The sequence below is a fragment of the Triturus cristatus genome, chromosome 3_1 (assembly GCF_964204655.1).
Source record: "Triturus cristatus chromosome 3_1, aTriCri1.1, whole genome shotgun sequence".
Taxonomy (NCBI): domain Eukaryota; kingdom Metazoa; phylum Chordata; class Amphibia; order Caudata; family Salamandridae; genus Triturus; species Triturus cristatus.
The window spans coordinates 296,188,546-296,207,014 of record NC_140583.1 but is presented as its reverse complement, the minus strand read 5'-3'; the positions used below and the strand labels follow the sequence as shown (position 1 = coordinate 296,207,014).

General features: G+C 51.5%; 1 protein-coding gene across 1 annotated transcript in view; it reads left to right on the top strand.

The window, feature by feature from the left end:
- The window catches only part of BBS4 (Bardet-Biedl syndrome 4), a 532,628-nt gene that overhangs the window by 206,308 nt on the left and 307,851 nt on the right, over positions 1-18,469 (top strand). The gene's annotated exons all lie outside the window — the stretch shown is intronic.

Below are 18,469 nucleotides of genomic sequence, written 5' to 3'. Positions count from 1 at the left end.
TCCTAATTGTGGTAATAATACGGATCTGTCCCTTGCTACGTTGCAGTCATACATTTCCAACACATCCTTCAATATTTCTGAATTGAATCCGGAAGGGTGGTTAGTGTGGCAAACGAGCTCAGATTCCTGTCCACATCGGTTTCTGGATTTAGCACCGGGGTATACACAAGTTCGTGTGGACCCCCGTTTTGAATCTTCTCACACTGTAACTACCTACTCAGTAGGGAAGTTATGCCAATCTTGGCTTCAACATTCCACCTTAGCATCTGTTTAACTTCATTTATCACGATTTAATGACAAAATAGATTTGAATGATTTTGTTAAGGGTCCTGCGGTTGGCAGGTCCAAAAGATGGGTATATGCTATTTACAACGAAGTTTGGAAGCTATCACAGATTGAAGCTGCATCCAGATTACGAGCTATTGACCAAGCCAATATGGAAAAGGTATTAGCTGTAATAGATAATAGCATTAACACCCTGTCTTCCAGAATTTATACCTTAGATAATATTGTTTCATCTGTGGTAGACATTGTGCAGGATGATTTGTCTGTTTTGTATCATGGTCAGAATTAATTGCGTTCCATTATGCAGTTTGCATGGACATTGCAATCGTTAAAGGCGGGGAAAGTCCCTTGGGATTACATGAATACTTCATCTTTGTTCCTCCCTTTTAATTTAACTGCGAAACACAATTCATGTCCATGAAAGATGCGACATATTCATTGCTGCACATTGAAAAGTTAGAACCTTTACCTTTCTCTGTTGCCGAATTAAACTCAGCTGTGTGGCTTATCCACGGGTTGATAACGTTACCATTCCCCCTGTTTAAGTTCAGTTCGTGCATGAAACATTATGCCCTTGGCAGATATGAAAAACTTGGTACTGCCTTCCTGCACGAAGTTTGGTCACTCCCATTCACGTATAGATGTGTGAGGGACGGAAAAGAGGTATACTTAAAAGGTGAAGAGTGCTCTTCCACGCCAGATCACTCTGTAGTGTGTAGGCACATTCAATTGCATGGTGCATGTAATGTGCACGCTCCTAATTTAGCTTGCGTCCTGAAAGGGACCCCTGTGCCAGTCATAACACCATCCTTTACGCTGCTTGCTAACGGTAGTTATTTGCTATTAAATAATGAAGCTTGCTGTGGGATGTTAGTGGGAATTCCTTACATAGTGACTGTAACACCGAGAGTAGTTTGCTGTAATAACGTCCTTTTCCCACCCCCGCATGGACGGCTCGATGTATCCATCTGGCCTTCCATTCCAACCTTGAAAGCAGAGTTCAATAAGATGAGCAGAATAACGGCTCTATTGTCTCAAAAGAAGTCGCGTTGACTTCGTCCAGGGAAACATTTGTCCTTCACGTAGCAAATACGCGCACGGAGGTGCAAGCGCTTTTGAATACTGATCTCCCACTGATTCAGACTATCTTTTTTTTTTTTTTTGAAACCGTTTATTACATGTTAAAAAGTTACAAGTATGGGCCTACAACCATCCGGCCGGCCGCTAGAGTGGCAGAAGCACATGACATACCTACAGTAAGAGTCTCTTGGCGGTGCAGATCGGTAAATCAGGAGATATCAATAGCGCAGGCCACATAACTCCAAGCCCACAATACGGTTTCCTTTTTTCAAAACAAAACAACACAAAAAACCACACCCGCAAGGCAACCCGCCATCCAAAGTGACGGCACGTGCTCCTTAAGTGGGGGATCCCAACCAGCAGCCTAACTCTGAAGAGGGGAATGGGAATAGATCAGGGACAGGGGAACCACACGCCCGTGGCTGGGGGAGGGGGTCGGCTAGGGGGACGGAGCTGGTGAGGCGGCCGGTAGCAGTGGCGGCTCACAAATACCCCCGCGATAGGCGTTCCAGGGGCCCCAGATTTTCACCCACGCCCCAGGCTTACCCCTCGCCACATACACTACCTTTTCACGAAACATACACCAATCCATATGTTCTTTCCAGGCCAACACCGCTGGGGGCCACTGGGATCCCCACAATTGAGCAATGTCGCGCTTAGCTATCATGTATCCCAGAGTCACCCACCGCGTCTGCGGGACCGAATAGTCATTTGGTTCCCACACATTCAGCAAGCATCTCCTCGCTTCAGGCAACAGCGCAACACGCGTCACAACACGCAGGACCTCATGCACACCACGCCAGAATCGCTCCACCTGTGGGCATTCCCACAGAATATGCATGAAAGTTGCCAAGGCACCACAGCCACGCTTACACAATCCGTCACCAACAAAGCCCATACGTAGAAGCCTTGGCCCCGTCACGTAAACCCGGTGGAGGATCTTAAGCTGGACGAAGCGAAGGCGAGCCGGGATGGCCACCTCCTTCGGAGAGGCCACCGCGGAAATCCAGTCCTCGTCGTCCAGTTCCAGCCCGTCGGCAACCCAGGCCTCGCGGAGACTAGTCAGCAGGCTCGATCTATCGTTGATCAGTTTTTTATATATAAGGGAGATCGTGCTGTCTGGGACATGGCCATCCAGCACTCTGTCCTCCAGGGGGGAAGACTCCGGAATGGACGCGACGTCAGGGAAGACGGAGCCCAGCGCGTGGCGGACTTGCAAGTACCGAAAGTACTCACTGCCCTGCAGCTGAAATTCCGTCCGCAGCGTCTCAAAAGTTTTGAATCCACCCCTTGTCCAGAGGTCTCCCACTGTGCTGATTCCGATCGTGTCCCACTTCTCGAAGCCCTTCGATGTCCACAGGGAGCCCAACCTCTCAGACGCATATAGCGGTGTCGCCCGGGTCAAACGGTCCTTCCACCCCATCGCTGCATTAGCCGCGTGCCAGACACGCACCATGACACGCGTCGGTCCCGTCAGACGGGAGTCGGGCGCGCCAGAGTAGAGCGCTCGATTGTAGTCGCCACCGGGCAGGAGCATCTTGTCCATTTCAAATGCCGGGTTCAGGGCGGGCCCGTAAAGGCCATGATTAATCGCAGCTAGCTGGGAGGCCCAGTAATACCGTTTAATGTCCGGGAGGGCAACCCCCCCATCGTACCACGGGAGCGTCAATTTAGCCAGAGCAATACGCGGCCTCCCGTCCCAGAACAGGCGCCGCTGCAGGCTCTCCACCTCACGGAAGTAGCGCGCCGGAACCAAGTCCATAGTGTTCTGAAGCGCATACAGAAAGCGCGGCAAGGACATCATCTTAAACAAGGCCGCTCGGCCAAGCGGCGAAAGCGGAAGACGCCGCCAGCGCGCAACGTCCTCCCGCAAGCGCTGGAGGGGGGGTAGCAAGTTCCGCTCGTAGCGGGCCTCCGGGTCTAGAGTAATATATATACCCAGGTACCGGAACCCCTGGGAGGCAATCTGGATCGGGCAGTCCCTTGGTAGGGCCGGAGCCTCCCCGGAGAGCACATACACGCAGGATTTCGCCCAGTTGATGACAAGGCCTGAGTTACGACCGAAGGAGCGCAAAACATCAACCAGGACAATCAGCGAGTTACGCGGGGAGGCGAGATACAAAAGGATATCATCGGCGTAGAGGGACACGCGGTCCTCGTGCTCGGGGGTCCAGCGGAGACCACGGATAGAGGGGTGCCACCGCAGCCACTCCGCCAAGGGCTCCAAGGCCAATGCAAACAGGAGCGGTGACAAGGGGCAACCCTGACGCGTGCCCCGCCCCAGCGCGAAGGGGGCCGAAACTCGCCCATTCACCACCACCTGCGCCAATGGGCCCGAATACAACAATTTGACCCAGCTAATGAATCCCGGGCCAAATCCAAATTTCGCCAGCATCGCCCAGATGTATGGCCATTCAAGCGTGTCAAACGCCATGGTGGCGTCTAAGGACGCCAAGATGGCCGGCTCCCGCACAAACGGGACACGCGCGAGCACCCCATGCAAGCGTCGCAGATTAAGAGCCGTGTTGCGATGGGGTATAAAGCCAGATTGGTCTTGGTGGACCAAATCGCCCACCACGCCAACCAGCCGGTTGGCCAGTACCTTGGCGAGGATTTTGGGCTCCGCGTTCAAGAGCGAGATAGGCCTATAGGATGTAACCCGCTCACGGGGTCTCCCCTCCTTGTGGATCACCACGATTGTGGCCAGACGCTGGTCCGGCGGGAGGGAACCCCGCGAGTGGGCCGCCAGGAACATGGCGCGCAGGTGGGGCGCCAGTACATCCGGTCGCAGCTTGTAAAGCTCGATGGGGATACCATTGGGGCCCATGGCCTTGCCGGATGCGACCGAGTGAATAGCCAGGGCAATTTCGTCCGAGGTGGGAGGAGCGTCCAGCAAATCCCTGTCCTCCACCGTAAGGGAGGGCAGCGCGATGTCCCGAAGCAGGGCATGGGAATCTTCCTCCGAGCAGGGAGAAACCGGGGAGTACACCTCGCGGAAGTAATTCGCGAAGCAGGAGACAATGGCTTCCGGCTCGGTGACAGGCACACCATCCATCCCCTCAATCAAAGGAACCACACGACTCGCTCTCTCCCTCTTGTCCAACCACGCAATCAATTTACCAGCCTTATCACCCACATCATACAGTCGCCCCTGTTGCTCTCTACTGAGGCCCCTGGCCGCCTCCGTGACGAGGGCCCTATAGGCCGCCTGCTTGAGGTGCAGAACATGCAACTTGGCGTCTGTTACCCCGCTCCCCAGGTCACCCTCTAGTTCCGCAATTTCGGCCTCCACCCGGGTTACCTCCTCCCGCTCGCGCCTCCGGGCATGGGAGATAAAGGAGAGGGCCTCTCCTCTGAGAACTACCTTAAAAGCCTCCCACAGGGAGATGGCCGAAGGGACAGACCCCACATTCTCATCAAAGTATCTCTGTAAGGATTTGATCAAGTCGGCACGAATAGTGGGGTCACGCAAGTACCAAGCATTGATTGGAGCCACCCTGCCCTCCCCCCTAGGGAAGACATCGAAATGTAACAGTACTGGGGAGTGATCTGAAATGCCCCGCGCCAGATGGCACACCTCTCCCACCCTCCCAGCATAGGCCTCCGGGACAAGGATGTAATCAAGCCGCGAGAGGCTACCATGGGCACCCGAGTGGAAGGTGTATTGCCGCTGTGCGGGATGCTTTAGTCGCCAGCAATCCACCAGGCCCAGAGTATCTAAAAGGCCGGACAGCCAGGCCTGTGCCCGGGGGAGGTCCCTAGGGGGATGGCGATCCATAGACCCAGAAACTACCGCATTAAAGTCCCCCCCAACCACCAGCAGGCCACCCGGGAGGTCCAGGAGGAGGCGCCCCAAGTCCGCAAATGTAGTAGATTGTAACCCAGGCGGGACGTACACTGATATAAAAACAAACACTCTACCCTCCATTCTACCCACCAGAACAGTGTAGCGTCCCCTCTCATCATGGCGCACCTCATCAATCTCCAACGGGAGCGAGTTCTTAATCATGATACCCACCCCCCGCGAGCCCGAGGTGAAGCCCGAGTGGGCCACCAAACGATAGCCTCGCCGATTCATGGCATGAAAGGAGTTACCTATAAGGTGTGTCTCCTGCAGGAAGATAACATCTGGTGAGATACGTTTCAGGTACTGCAGGACCACACCACGCTTAATCCTGTCCCCCAGGCCGTTAACATTCCATGACAACACAGTCAAATCCCTACCCCCCATCATACGTAGAAGCAATCAGTCGTCCCCCACAGAGCATCTCGAGAGCAACAATACAGTAAAGGGCTTGCCTTGCGGTGCAAACAAACAACACACCCCCCCCACCCCCCCATCTCAACAGAACTCCCCCCTCCCTGCACCCCTGCATGAGCCCAAACAGCCCCCCCAAAGTGCAGTGTGCCTGTCGCCCCATAGATGAAAAACTAACTAGTCCCCCAGAGGAGGAGGGAAGCCCCCAACAGACCCCACACGACCTCCATCGGAGGGGAACATAAACGATCAGTAAATGGTAAAGGAATGTTGTCCAGAGCAAGGCCTTCAGTTCTGATCCGGCGGGCCCTCCCCGCCAACCACACCCCCCCCACCCCCTCGGCCCCGATCTCCAGGCAGAGTGTCCAACCAGTCCCCAGCCGCCTCGGGTCGGTCAAAAAAGTGCGTGCGCCCATCCACCTCCACCCTCAGCTTAGCTGGAAAAAGCATTGAGTACTTAAGGTTCAGGTCCCGTAGGCGACGTTTAACTCCGAGAAAACTCAATCTCTGTTTTTGGACCGCCGGAGTCTGGGTAGAAATGCACATCCATGTTATCAAGCTTGACCGGTCCCTGTTGCCTGGAGGTCTGCAGGATAGCGTCTCTGTCCCGAAAATTAAAAAGCCGGGCAATGAGAGGCCGCGGTGGGGCACCGGCCTTAGGTCTGCCCCCAGGGACCCGGTGAGCACGTTCCACCGCAAAAAGCTTACTCAGCCCCCGGGGCTGGAGATGGGTAAGGATCAATTCTTCCACAAAAAGATCTGCCGCCTCCGCCTCTCGTCCCTCCGGCACTCCCACAATGCGAACGTTATTCCTCCGGGCCCGACCCTCGGAATCCTCCAGTCGCCGGTCCATCAGGGCGCTCGCCTGGCCAAGCCGGCGCACCTCCTTTTGGAGGGCCACCACGTCCGTCGTGAGGCTCGTTGTGGTGTGGGCCAGGGAATCGACCCGGTCGTTGGTTTTGGACAAGTCAGCCCTCACAAGGCTAACATCCACCAGGACCGAGTCTATCTTTTGCGCTAGGGTGTCGAAGCGCTGGTCCACCGAGGCCTTCATCTCTGCGATGGCGCCCATGACGTCCCGGAGGGTCAGATCCACCGGTTGAGCAGATGCCTCCTGTCGGGCCCGCCGGGGATGTGCGCGATGTCTCTGGAGATCCCTTCTGGAGGGTGTAGCGGTCCATACTGTTGGATTGAGGCGCCGGGCCGCGGCGGGTCGTCTTCACCTTCGCCCGGTCGCCATCTTGTTTGGTGGACATGCCTGCTCTCCCACCGTCGTGCCAATCTCCTCGAAAGGGCCGATAAACCAGTTCACGGGTTCCGGGGGGGGGGAGGGCGACCACTGGGCCGCAGGACGACTCACGGCCGGCGGGTCAGCCGGGCACCTGGACAAGGCCACACCACCGCACCCCGCTCCGCAACCCTACCTCGCTTGAGGGCAAGGAGAGCGCAAAAGCGAAAGTGAAAGCACGGGATACGCGAGTCGCCCAGCCCTGCCCGCCGCTGTTGTTCGCTTTGTCCCCGGATCGCCCCACTACTCCAATCCGGGGGGCCAGCGCGGAGAAGGCCGCAACCTTCAATCGGTGCTCCCACCGGTACCCGGGGTCCGATTCGAAAAGGAAAAACGGATGGCGCCTCAGCTCGGGTTCACCGATGCAGTCCCCTCAACAAGGACAGGATATAGCCAGGATTAATTCAGGAGGTCGTGGTGGTCCTCGGGAGCCTCGCACCTACGCGGCCATCTTGGTTGCGCGCTAGGCTCCTCCCACGATTCAGACTATCTTTAATGCCTCGTCAACAAGTGGCCTGGCTCATTTTTTTTAAATTGTGGGCTCCGGCCTCGTGACCTCCTTTAAAACTATATTTGGTGTGATCACGGCATTCTTTCATTCTATTTTTTCCAGCGTCTTCGGAGGTCTCCCTTTGCTTCTCGCCCTCGTAGCTGGGGTGCTTTTGTTGATCTGCGTACTACGCTATGGATGCACAACTTGCGTCACACGACAGCAGGTCCCGGCTGCTCCATCTTCGTAACCGGATGCTTGAATACTATGGCACTTTACCACTGGCGACCTTAAGCATAGCCTATGGATTGTCCTTCCGGTTTCCCTACTTTACTTGTGTGCAGCCTGTCTTTCATTGCCTAGATTGTCCATTCCAATGGGCTCTGGATTTGTGCCTGTCGAGCTCGGTGTCTCCTACCCCGGATTATGATCGGCTAATTAGCCCCTTAGTGGCTCATGAGTTGGACTGTTCTGGCGTCAGGATTATGGCCTGTGGAGCAGCGCATGGAGTCCTTGGAAATTGGGACATCGGAACGGCTGCAGCTGAATTCTTAGCGAGAAGTTATCTTGAAGAACACACCGGTTGCCCGCAAATGGTGCTGGAGGCTCCGGTTATCGAGGAACATGTGTGTTCCTTCCCCTTGCTGAACTGGATGGCAGATAGTTTTGCAGAACGTTCCAATGATTTCCTCTTGGAAGCTGTCGCAACTTATTGTGCTTATACACTGATGGATTGACTTTTTGCCCCTTCATTTTGGCATACGTCCTTCAATGATGTTTTTTTTTTATCCTTTAAATGTTTTTTTTCTTCAATCCTTTTTTATTTTTTTCTTTGTTTTTTTTTTTCTTCGAACTTTTTCACTTTTACAATTTATGCCCTTGGTTTCGTTCTATCAAACTTGAACTCTGCGTTCTTGCATGTGCGCCCCTACTGGTTAGTGGTCCGATCAAGGGGGGGTGTAGTGAAGATTGCTATCTATATACGTACAATGCTAAGTTAGCACAACCGCGTTAGATGTTAGAAAGCCATCTTGCCGCTTTTGCTGCTTTTGCACACGACACTGTAGTTACATGTTATTAATTGAGAAATGCTTGCTCGACTTTGCTTCACATGAGAACTGTCTGTTGTTCACATCCCAAACAGTGAGCAGCGACCTTGGTCTGAACATTGTGTAAAGAAACAGTCTGGGTCGCTAGACGGTGAATGTTGTTGGGTTCAGGTTGATCGGCCCACTATTTAGCCATAAAACGCACGCAGCTGCAAATACCTGAAAGTCGGGTGCTTTTAATATTGCAGTGTTGCATGTTTTTCATTACATTCAGAAGAAGAGCTTTCCCAGGAGCAGAGTCTAGCTGATCCTGTGATGTGATCCCACTAAGCTGATCTTTACGGTATGGGGTTCCCCATTCAAGCCTAGAGACCTTTTATTATTCTAATAATAATAGTATTAGTTTATTAGCGAAAGGAAGGTGGCTGATATCCACTGTCATTTTAGTATGATTACTCCTTTCATTTTCTATGGTATTGTAACTATGCTGATGGTTTTGATCTTGATCATTTGTCTGCTTATGTTAGCCAAAGTACTGCATCTTAGGACACAAGGTTTATAAAATAAACTCTTTAAACTTTACCGTGTCTCTGTTTATTCTGTTGTGGACTGATATGAGAATAATTACGAACAGGTATTTCTGATTCCCACCATTACTGAGAATACCCCAAGTCGCTTGTTCTGGGTTGTCTATACATTGGGACCGCCGAGATAAAACTCGGATAACGAATGGGACACTGATGCTGATCGGATAAGGGGTTCTGGGTTCTGAGGTGATTTTTAGGTACACCACAATTCACTGAGGTCCTGGTTTCCTGTGCATAGTTCTGTGCATAAGCAGAATCTCTGCAACAATGCATTGCCTCTTTTAAAAAAAATTAAAAGTCTAATAGGCATATGCCTATGTAAAGCGGTGGCATGTTTTCTTATATTTTTGTTGCATAGATTTGCAGTAAAAAACAAGTTAATTACCTTCGGTAGCGCATTATCTGGTAGAGACTTTATCTAGCTGCAGAATCCTGACCTTTGAATTTCCCAGGCGTTAGGCTGGATCCGGAAACTTTTGCTGAGCAATACCCCTTGCACGTGGCGTCAGGTGGCCCCATTTGGGCTCCGCAAGACGACATCGGTAGCATCGCTTACAACGTTGTGTTACCTATATAGGCGCCACCCAGGCACATGAACATCAGTACTTTTTGTTTTTTCCACGCTTAAAGTACAGAGCCACAAAGTAACTGATGTAGTCGTGTGCAAAACTAGGGCCCTGAAAAAGGGAGTAACCCTAGTCCTACAATATTAGTCTGCAAAGCGGGGAGGCATGGGTGGGGCTGTAAGGAATCTGCTGCTAGATAGAGTCTCTACCAGATAATGCGTTACCGAAGGTAAGTAACTTGTTCATTTGATAGACTTCAGCTTGCTGATCCCTTACCTTTGAATTAGATACCCAAGCCATACCATACCGGCGGTGGGCTGCGGACCATTAGCTTATACTAGGAAGTCCTGCAGGACTGAACTGGCAAAGTGTGTGTCCCTGCGGACCTGACCGTCCAGGCAGCAGTGTTTTGCAAACGTGTGCAAGGATGCCCACTTTGCTGCCTGACAGATGTCTTGGACTGGGACACCCCAAGCCAAGGCCGTAGTTGCAACCTTTCCCCTGGTGACTAGGCCCTTAATCCTTCAGAGGGCTGCTTCTTTGCCAAGGCCTACCGCTAGATGCAGCGAACGACCTAGCGTGAGATGGTCCTTTTCTGCACTGCCCTTCCCTTCTTTGCTCCCACGTACCCCACAAAGAGTTGGTCATCTACCTGGAACTCTTCTGTGCGGTCAAGGTAGAACAGCAACGCTCTTTTCGGGTCCAGCCAGTGGAGACGCTCCTCCTCCTTAGAGGGATGCGGGGGAGCAAAGAAGGTCGACAACGTGATGGACTGACCCAGATGGAAAGGAGTCACAACCTTTGGCAAAAAGGATGCCCTGGTGCAAAGCACCACCTTGTCTGGCAAGGACATAAGATAAGGAGGCGAGCAAGATAACGCCTGCAGCTCACTCACCCTCTGGGCTGATGTAATCGCCACTAAGAAGGCTGTTTTGATGCTCAACAGCCGGAGGGGACGATTGTGTAAAGGCTCAAAAGGAGTGCACATCAGGTAGGTGAAAACCAAATTAAGGTCCCACTGCCGCATAATAAAGGCCGTAAGTAGAAACAGGTGAGCCAGCCCTTGTAGAAATCTATGTGCAATAGGAGATTTGAAGAGAGAGGGCTGGTCTGGCTGCCGCAAAAAAGCAGACAGAGCAGAAAGGTAACCCTCGAGAGTTCCCAAAGCACAGCCCTGTTGGGCAAGGGTCAGAATGAACAAAAGGACAGTAGAAAGAGAAGCAGAAAGGGGGCCAATAGACCTTTCTGTGCAGTATAATACAAATTTATGTCAACTGCAGGCGTATACCGTCTTAGTGGAGGTCCGTTGGCCGCCAGAATAACATTACAGACTTCGGGAGGAAGGTCAAAAGCTATCAACTGTCGCCGGTCAATCTCCACGCATGGAGACGCAGAGTTGACAGGTTCGGGTGGAGAACCCTCTCCTGCTGCTGCGACAGAAGATCTTCCCGAAGGGGCAGCCTGATCGGAGGATCAGTGCTCATTCTCAGAAGCTATGGAGATCAGACTCTCCTTGCCCAGTCCAGAGCCACAAGGATGACTTGGGCCCGGTCGCTCCTGATCTGCTACGGAACTCTGAGCAGGGGTGGTATGGGTGGAAAGGCGTACAGTAGGCCTGAGCTCGACTCGCGATGAAAGGCGTCGCCGAGCGATAGCTGCATTTGAAACTCTAGCTCGTGGTACTGCTGACACTGCATGTTCTCTTCGGAGGCAAACAAATCTAACCAAGGTTCTCCCCACTGATGAAAGAGGCCTTGCTCCACGTCCGACTGGAGACACTATTCGGGACCCGCTAGGCATCGACAGCTGAGTTTGTCCGCCTGGTGTTCAGAGAACCTGCTAGGTGTTGAACCAACAGGGATATGCCCTGCTGTACCAGCTCTGTCCAGAGGAGTATGGCCTCCTGACAAAGGGTCCACGATCACACCCCGACCTGCTTATTGCAGTACCACATGACGGTGTTGTCTGTGAACACTTGCACCAGCTTCCCCTTGACAGATGGAAGAAATGCTTTCAATGCCGATCGAATCGCCTGGAGCTCCAACAAATTTATGTGGAGCCCTGTCTCTGCCGGAGATCAGTGCCTGCTGATCTCCACCTCTCACAGATGGCTGCCCCATCCCAGAAGTGACACTTCTGTCACGACTGTGAGATCTGGTTGAGGAAGGGAGAAAGGTCTCCCATTGTCCCAATTGCGGTTTGTCAACCACCACTGCAGATCTCTCGCAGTTCCTTCCCAGATCTGGACCATGTCGGTAAGATTTCCTCGATGCTGGGCCCATTGGAACGTCAGGTCCCACTGCAGAACCCTTTTTCGCCACCTGGCATGCTTTACCAACAGGATGCAGGAGACCATGAGGCCCAACAGACTCCGAGTCAGTCTCACCGAAATCCATAATAGAGGCTGAAACATCAGAATCATAACCTGAATATCCTGGACTTGCTGCTTGGGATGATAGGCCCGAAACTGTACTGTGTCCAGAACTGCCTTAATGAAAGGGAGTGTCTGAAAGGAGTCAGGTGTGACTTCGGCACATTTATAGAGAACCCCAGCGAATGCAGGAGGTCTGCCGTAGTCTGAAGGTGGGAGACGACAGCCTGGCGAGAGGACGCCTGCAAGAGCCAGTTCTTGAGGTAGGGGAAGACTGACATCCCTAACCTATGCAGATGAGCTGCAACCACCACCATCACCTTGGTGAACACCCAAGGGGCACTGGCAAGGCTGAAGGGGAAACTGAAAGTGCTTGCGGGCTACCTTCAACCACAGGTAACGCCTGTGGCCCGGCAGTATTGGGATGTGAAAATAGGCATCCTGCAGGTCCAGCGCTACCATCCAGTGTTCTTGGTCGAACGCAGACAAGACCTGAGCTACAGTGAGCATCTTGAACTTCTCCTTCTTGAGGAAGAGATTGACGGTTCGAAGATCTGAAATGGGCTGCAACCCTTTATTCTTCTTCGGAATCAGAAAGTAATGGTAATAACAGCCACTGTCTACTTCTGAAACCCGAACCCTTTCTATAGCTCCCTTGGCCAAGAAAGCTGTAACTTCCTCTTGGAGTAATCTTAAATGATCCTCTGTCAACCGTTCCTGTTTTGGCAGAATGAGAGGAAGAAAAGAGAGGAAAGGCAGAGAATAGCCCTCCTGGACAATCTGCAAGACCCACTTGTCCGATGTTATGGATCTCCAGTGGGGGAGATGATGATGAATTCTCCCACCAACTGGAGTAGTGTGGTCCTGCAGAGTCAACCTAGGAGTGCATGGAGGCTGCGCCTGCTGGGGGCAGTGTGGCGGTCAACTTCTGGCCTCCGCATCCACCTCCTCGCACAGCTTGGGCAGTCTGTTCGGCACGGTGGCTGGGATAGGGTTCACGTGGCTGGAAAGCCCTTCCATTGCCACGAAAGGGGCGATCTGAATACTGGCCACGTGGAGTAGAGGAGAGGCCCAAGGATCTGGCTCAAGAGTCCTTGAACCTGACCAGGGCAGAGTCTGCTTTTCCCCCAAAAAGACTGGTTCCATCTGTCGTTAAACTGGATCTGCGCCGCAAATCCATTGTATCTAGGCCACACTGTATGGTGAATTTTGCTGAATCTCTCCCATCCTTGACAGCTAGGAACAGCACAGCCTGGGCCTCCTCCGGGACCTGTGGCAGTACTTGTGCAACCATCTCCCAAAGGGAATGGGAGAAATGGCCCAATAAGCATGCAGTATTCACCGACCGCAATGCCAGGCCTGAGGAAGAAAACAACTTCTTTCCAAATGAGGCCAGCCTCTTGGATTCCCTAGCCGAAGGAGCAGAGGGGAACGCGCCCTGGGGTGCAGAGGCCTACACCACTAAACTTTCTGGGATGGGGTGTTGGCTGAGGAACTATGGGTCGCCCAGAGCTAGGCAATAGCAGTGTGCAATTGTTCTAGTCACAGGAGCGCCTGTGCTAGGCTTAGATCACGTGCCTAGATGGATGTCCGTAAGTGCCTCAATAAAGGGCAAAAGGGTTTTGAAAGTGGAAGCCCCTGGTTGAAGCATCTCGGTCAGGAGATTAGTCCTGACCTGCACTGAGGGCAACTCTAGTCCAAGGACCTCAGTTGCCTTCTTTACCACCATTGCATAGGATGCCCCCTCCTCCGTAGCCACTGTTGGCGGAGAAAGCATGCCAGTATCTGGGGAAGTGTCCTCCCCAAGTTCCCCATACCACGTTCTCCTCAGAGACATCCTAGTGTTCCAGAGGGTCCATAGACCCTTCCCATGCCTCTCCTGAGTCTAGCACATCTTCAACGTGCTCAGGCGACAACATGGAACCCTTGAGTTCAATCGACTTCGTAATCGGCGTTGAGCAACCTTGTTGCGGCTCCGTGTCAAGGATGGAGCTGGTGCTACCGATGAGCACCGGTCGCACCGCAGTCAACGACCTCGGGTCCAACGCTAGCGGAGGTCGCAGTGGCACGACTGGCACCTACTCGGATCTGGGATCGTATCTCTGAGGCCCCTCCGAAGCCGTGGGCGGGGCCGACATCATCAAACCCTATGGGGGCCCCTTCGGACTGCGAGGGCTCACCAGCGTGGTCATTATGCTCAAATATGTGGCGCATGGCCTCATAAAATTCTTTTATTTGAGCGGGAGTCGCTCTGGGCTTCTGGAAAGGGAGGGAGGCGCGGAAGTCGCCTCTGGCTCCACAGAACTATGCCTAGAACGTTGGTGCTCCTTACCTCTCTTGATGACAGACGTCAACCGAAGTGAAGATGATGTCTGCTTGGACTTCTTCTTCTTATGCCTCTTCCTTGACCGTCCTGAGGACCTTTAATGGGAAGAAGAGGACTTAGTGCTCCGGGAGCGATTCCGCACCCTCCTCTTCTTCGATTGGGCCCAGGACCTTTGCGGAGTCTCGCTGGACGGCAAGGAGCTTCATTGCTCGCTCCCTCAAGGCCTTCGGAGCCATGGCCCAGCAGTCCGAGCACGACTTTGAGTTGTGGTCGCGCTCGAGACACCAGAGACAAATGAGGTGGGGATCAGTGACCGATATCATGCGGTGGCAGGCACCACACAGCTTAAAACCTGTCTTCCTTGAAGACATCCCTCGCACATGAAGTAGAAAAAATGTACACACTCGACCAAAGTCGAGAAGAAACCTGCCAAAAAGAGGTAGTGGGGTAGCTCTTCCCGGATCGGCTCTTAACTGGCACGGAAAGAAAAGAACTGACGCCTGGGTGGCACCTACGTAGACACAGTGAAGTCATAACCAATACTACCGATGCTGACAATCACGTGGAGCCAAATGGAGCCACCCAACACCGTGCACAAGGGGTATTGCTGAGCAAAAGTTTCCTGATCCACACTGATGCCTGGGAAATCCAAAGGTAAAGAATCTGCAGCTAGAAGTCTCTATCAGACACAACACTTAAATTTTGTACCAACATGTTAGCTTTGCAATGCTTGTCATGATTTGTTTCCACTCATAGCCCTCACTTATCCGCAGCCACCAATTTTCAGAAACTGCTTGTTCGAGGCATATGAGCTGTAGATCACATTCTGTGCATAGCCCGCCATCTTGTGTTGGGTCCGGATGTTTGCACTTTGTTTTTGTTTAAAGAAGTCTTTTCCAGTCATGAGGTAGGTGACTTCTTCTTTCGGTGATAGTGCGCATGGGCGTTGACTCCATTGTTAGATTGTTTTTTTCCGCCATCGGGTTCAGATGTGAATTGGTGCGCTCCCCGGTTTGGCACAGTTTCTCAGGTTCCCTTCGACGCGCCATCCACTACCCTCGACGGTATTGTTTCTCGGTCGAGTTTCCTATTCTCTGCCTATCGTTTTGAACCAAGAATCTTCTATCGGAAAACTAGTGAAATGCCGCTGGGCTTACCCACGCTGGGCTCGCTAACAGTCGATGGAACGGACTCCATTCAAGCTCTGTCCCGGGTGTCGCATCAAATTTCTGGCACCGACCTGCATGAAGTGTGCAATCTCTGTTTCTCCCTGGAAAACGACGAGAAAGACTGCGATGCGTGCCAATCGTTTCGATCGAAGAAGACGCTCCGTGACCGTCAGACCAGACGTCACAAAATGCAACAACAAGGCGTCTCCGTACCGGACATCTTCGGAGAAGATTCCGACCAAGAACATGCTCAAGGAGCCGAGGAAGAACATGTCTCTGTGTCCGAAGCTGACTCCGACATGCAAGAAGAGGAGCATGTTACGCCGGGTCAGCCTACCATGAGTACAGGGACTCCCTTGCCGCAACAACCAAAACCTAAAAAGGCTCCGGTCCTTCCTCTGCCTGTGGGCCAAGGTCGGCACCGAGAAAAAGTTTAGAAAAGCCTGACCTCTGGCCCGGTGCCGAAACACAAAGAAAAGCCTTCCGGCTCGGATCGAGTCGGCCCCCTAGCGGCACGAACCGAAATCCTCGGTGCCGAAAACCAAGCATGTCCATCCTCCATCTTTGTCCAAGTTTAAATCTTCGGTGCTGAAGAGTTCGGAGCCAAAACTCTCAACGCCGAAAACTACAACTAAAGAGAAAAAGACTCCCAACAAATGATTTTCCGTCTGATGTTCCACCTCCGGATCCAAAACAAAAAGAACTGGTTATCAGCCCAGATACTGGACATATTCCTGCCAAATTACTGAAAAAGGGAAATTGGCACATCAGGATGAGCATCATATACCTCTAAGGAAAATGAATATGGGTACAATCCCATCACCACCTGATATTCCACCTCCTTCACCTACTAATCCTCACCTACTTATTACCCCCACTAATTCACCACCACCACGATCACCTGACCCACAGGATGAGGGGGTTGGGGATGGGGGTAACAGGCCACAAGATGCTGATCCATGGGAGGATTATAATACTGATCCACATACAGACACTGACCCTGATTTTTATCCATCTAGGCCAACACCTCCTGATAACAATATAGGTTATAGTGAGCTTCTTAATAGGGCTGCTCACTATCATGGGGTGGAATTACATAAAGACATTTTAGAGGAGGACTTCTTATTCGAGACATTAAGGTCCACTTAAAAAAACACACACAAAAAACACACACTTTACCAATGCTTAAGGGGATGCTTATGCATGCAGATGAGGTTTTCAAAGACCCGGTCAGGGCAAGAATAATCAGGCCAAGGGTTGAGAAAAAATATAAACCAGCACCTACTGATCCGGCTTACATCAAAGGTCAACTGCCCTTAGACTCTTTGGTGGTCTCTAATGCTCGTAAAAGAGGAAATTCACAATCAGGTGAGGGCCCTCCTCCTGATATAGAGTCCAAGTTAATTGATGCCTCTGGTAAAAGGGTAGCTTCTCAGGCAGCTAATCACTGGCGCATTGCCAATGCTCAGGCTTTGCTAGCCAGATATGATAGAGCTCATTATGATGAGTTGGAAAAACTTATCTAATATCTGCCTAATGAGCATAAAGATAAGGCAAATGATCTCATAAAAGAAGGAAAACTCATTACCAATACCTCCATCAAATGTGCATTAGATTCAGCAGACACAGCAGCATGTGCAGTAAACACAACGCAGACACGCATGGTTAAGAATATCAGGTTTCAAACCTGAGGTACAGGCCTCTATTCTTAATCAACCTTTTGACAAGGAACACCTTGTTGGCCCAACAGTTGACAACCTGCTGGAGAAAATGAAAAAGGACATTGAGGTCGCAAAGTCCATGGGGGCTTTACAATTACCTGCTAGTAGAGGTTCCTTTCGCCGCTCCTTTTACAGTGGTGGTTCCAAAACTGTTACCACAGAAAATCCCTCCTCCCCTTACAAGGGCAACAATCAATCGCACTAATCAAAACGATTTTTTAGAGGAGGTTTCAGAGGAAACAATGGTAAGGGAAGAGGCAGAGGCAACTCCACACGCACTTCCTCCGGTAATAACAAACCGTGACTTGCTTCCACTACCCTCGATCATTCCACTCCTTTCACGGGACATCTCTCTCAGTTTCTCACTGTCTGGAACACTATCCTGTCTGGAACACTATCACCTCAGACAAATGGGTTCTACAAATTATCCAATATGCTTACTGCCTGGAACTTACAGACACTCCCCCAAACATTCTTCCAAGATCACATGCAATGTCACAGGAACATCTCACCCTTCTAAAAAAAGAGGTTCAATCTCTGTTAGAAAAAGAACCTATAGAGCCTTTTCTGTTAGAACATCAAGGAACCGGAGTATACACCCTATATGTCTTAATTCCCAAGAAGGACGGATCTCTCAGGCCTATACTAGACCACAGAGAACTCAATTTGTACATACAATCAGACCTCTTTCATATGGTCACTCTACAACAAGTACTTCCACTCCTTCAACAAGGCGACTTCCTGTCCACTATGGACTTAAAGACGCCTATTTCCATATCCCAAAACATCCTGCTCATCGCAAATACCTGAGGTTTGTGGTAGCAGGACAGCATTATTAGTTCATGGTGCTCCCATTTGGAGTAACAAACGCACCCAGAGTTTTCACCAAGTGCTTAGCAGTAGTCTCAGTTCACCTTCAAAGACAACACATTCACGTCTTCCCATATCTGGACGACTGGCTCATGAAAGTCAGCTGCAAAAAGAACTATTGATGGACAGAATGCAGAACAATCTCATACATTCACCCCAGTACAGCTTGCAAAAAAGCTGTCTCCTTCACAGTCACAAAACAGTGAAGTTGCTGCACTATCTTGGATTCACAGTAAACCTGTCCAAGTCTCATCTATAGCCATCCAACACACAGGTGTATCTGAGAGCCACAATGGATACACAAAAGGCTTTGACCTACCCCAATCAGGCCAGAATCTGCAACATACATGCTCTATTGTGCCAGTTTCAGCCTCATCACTCACTACCAGCTCGAGTGTTCTTGCAGTTA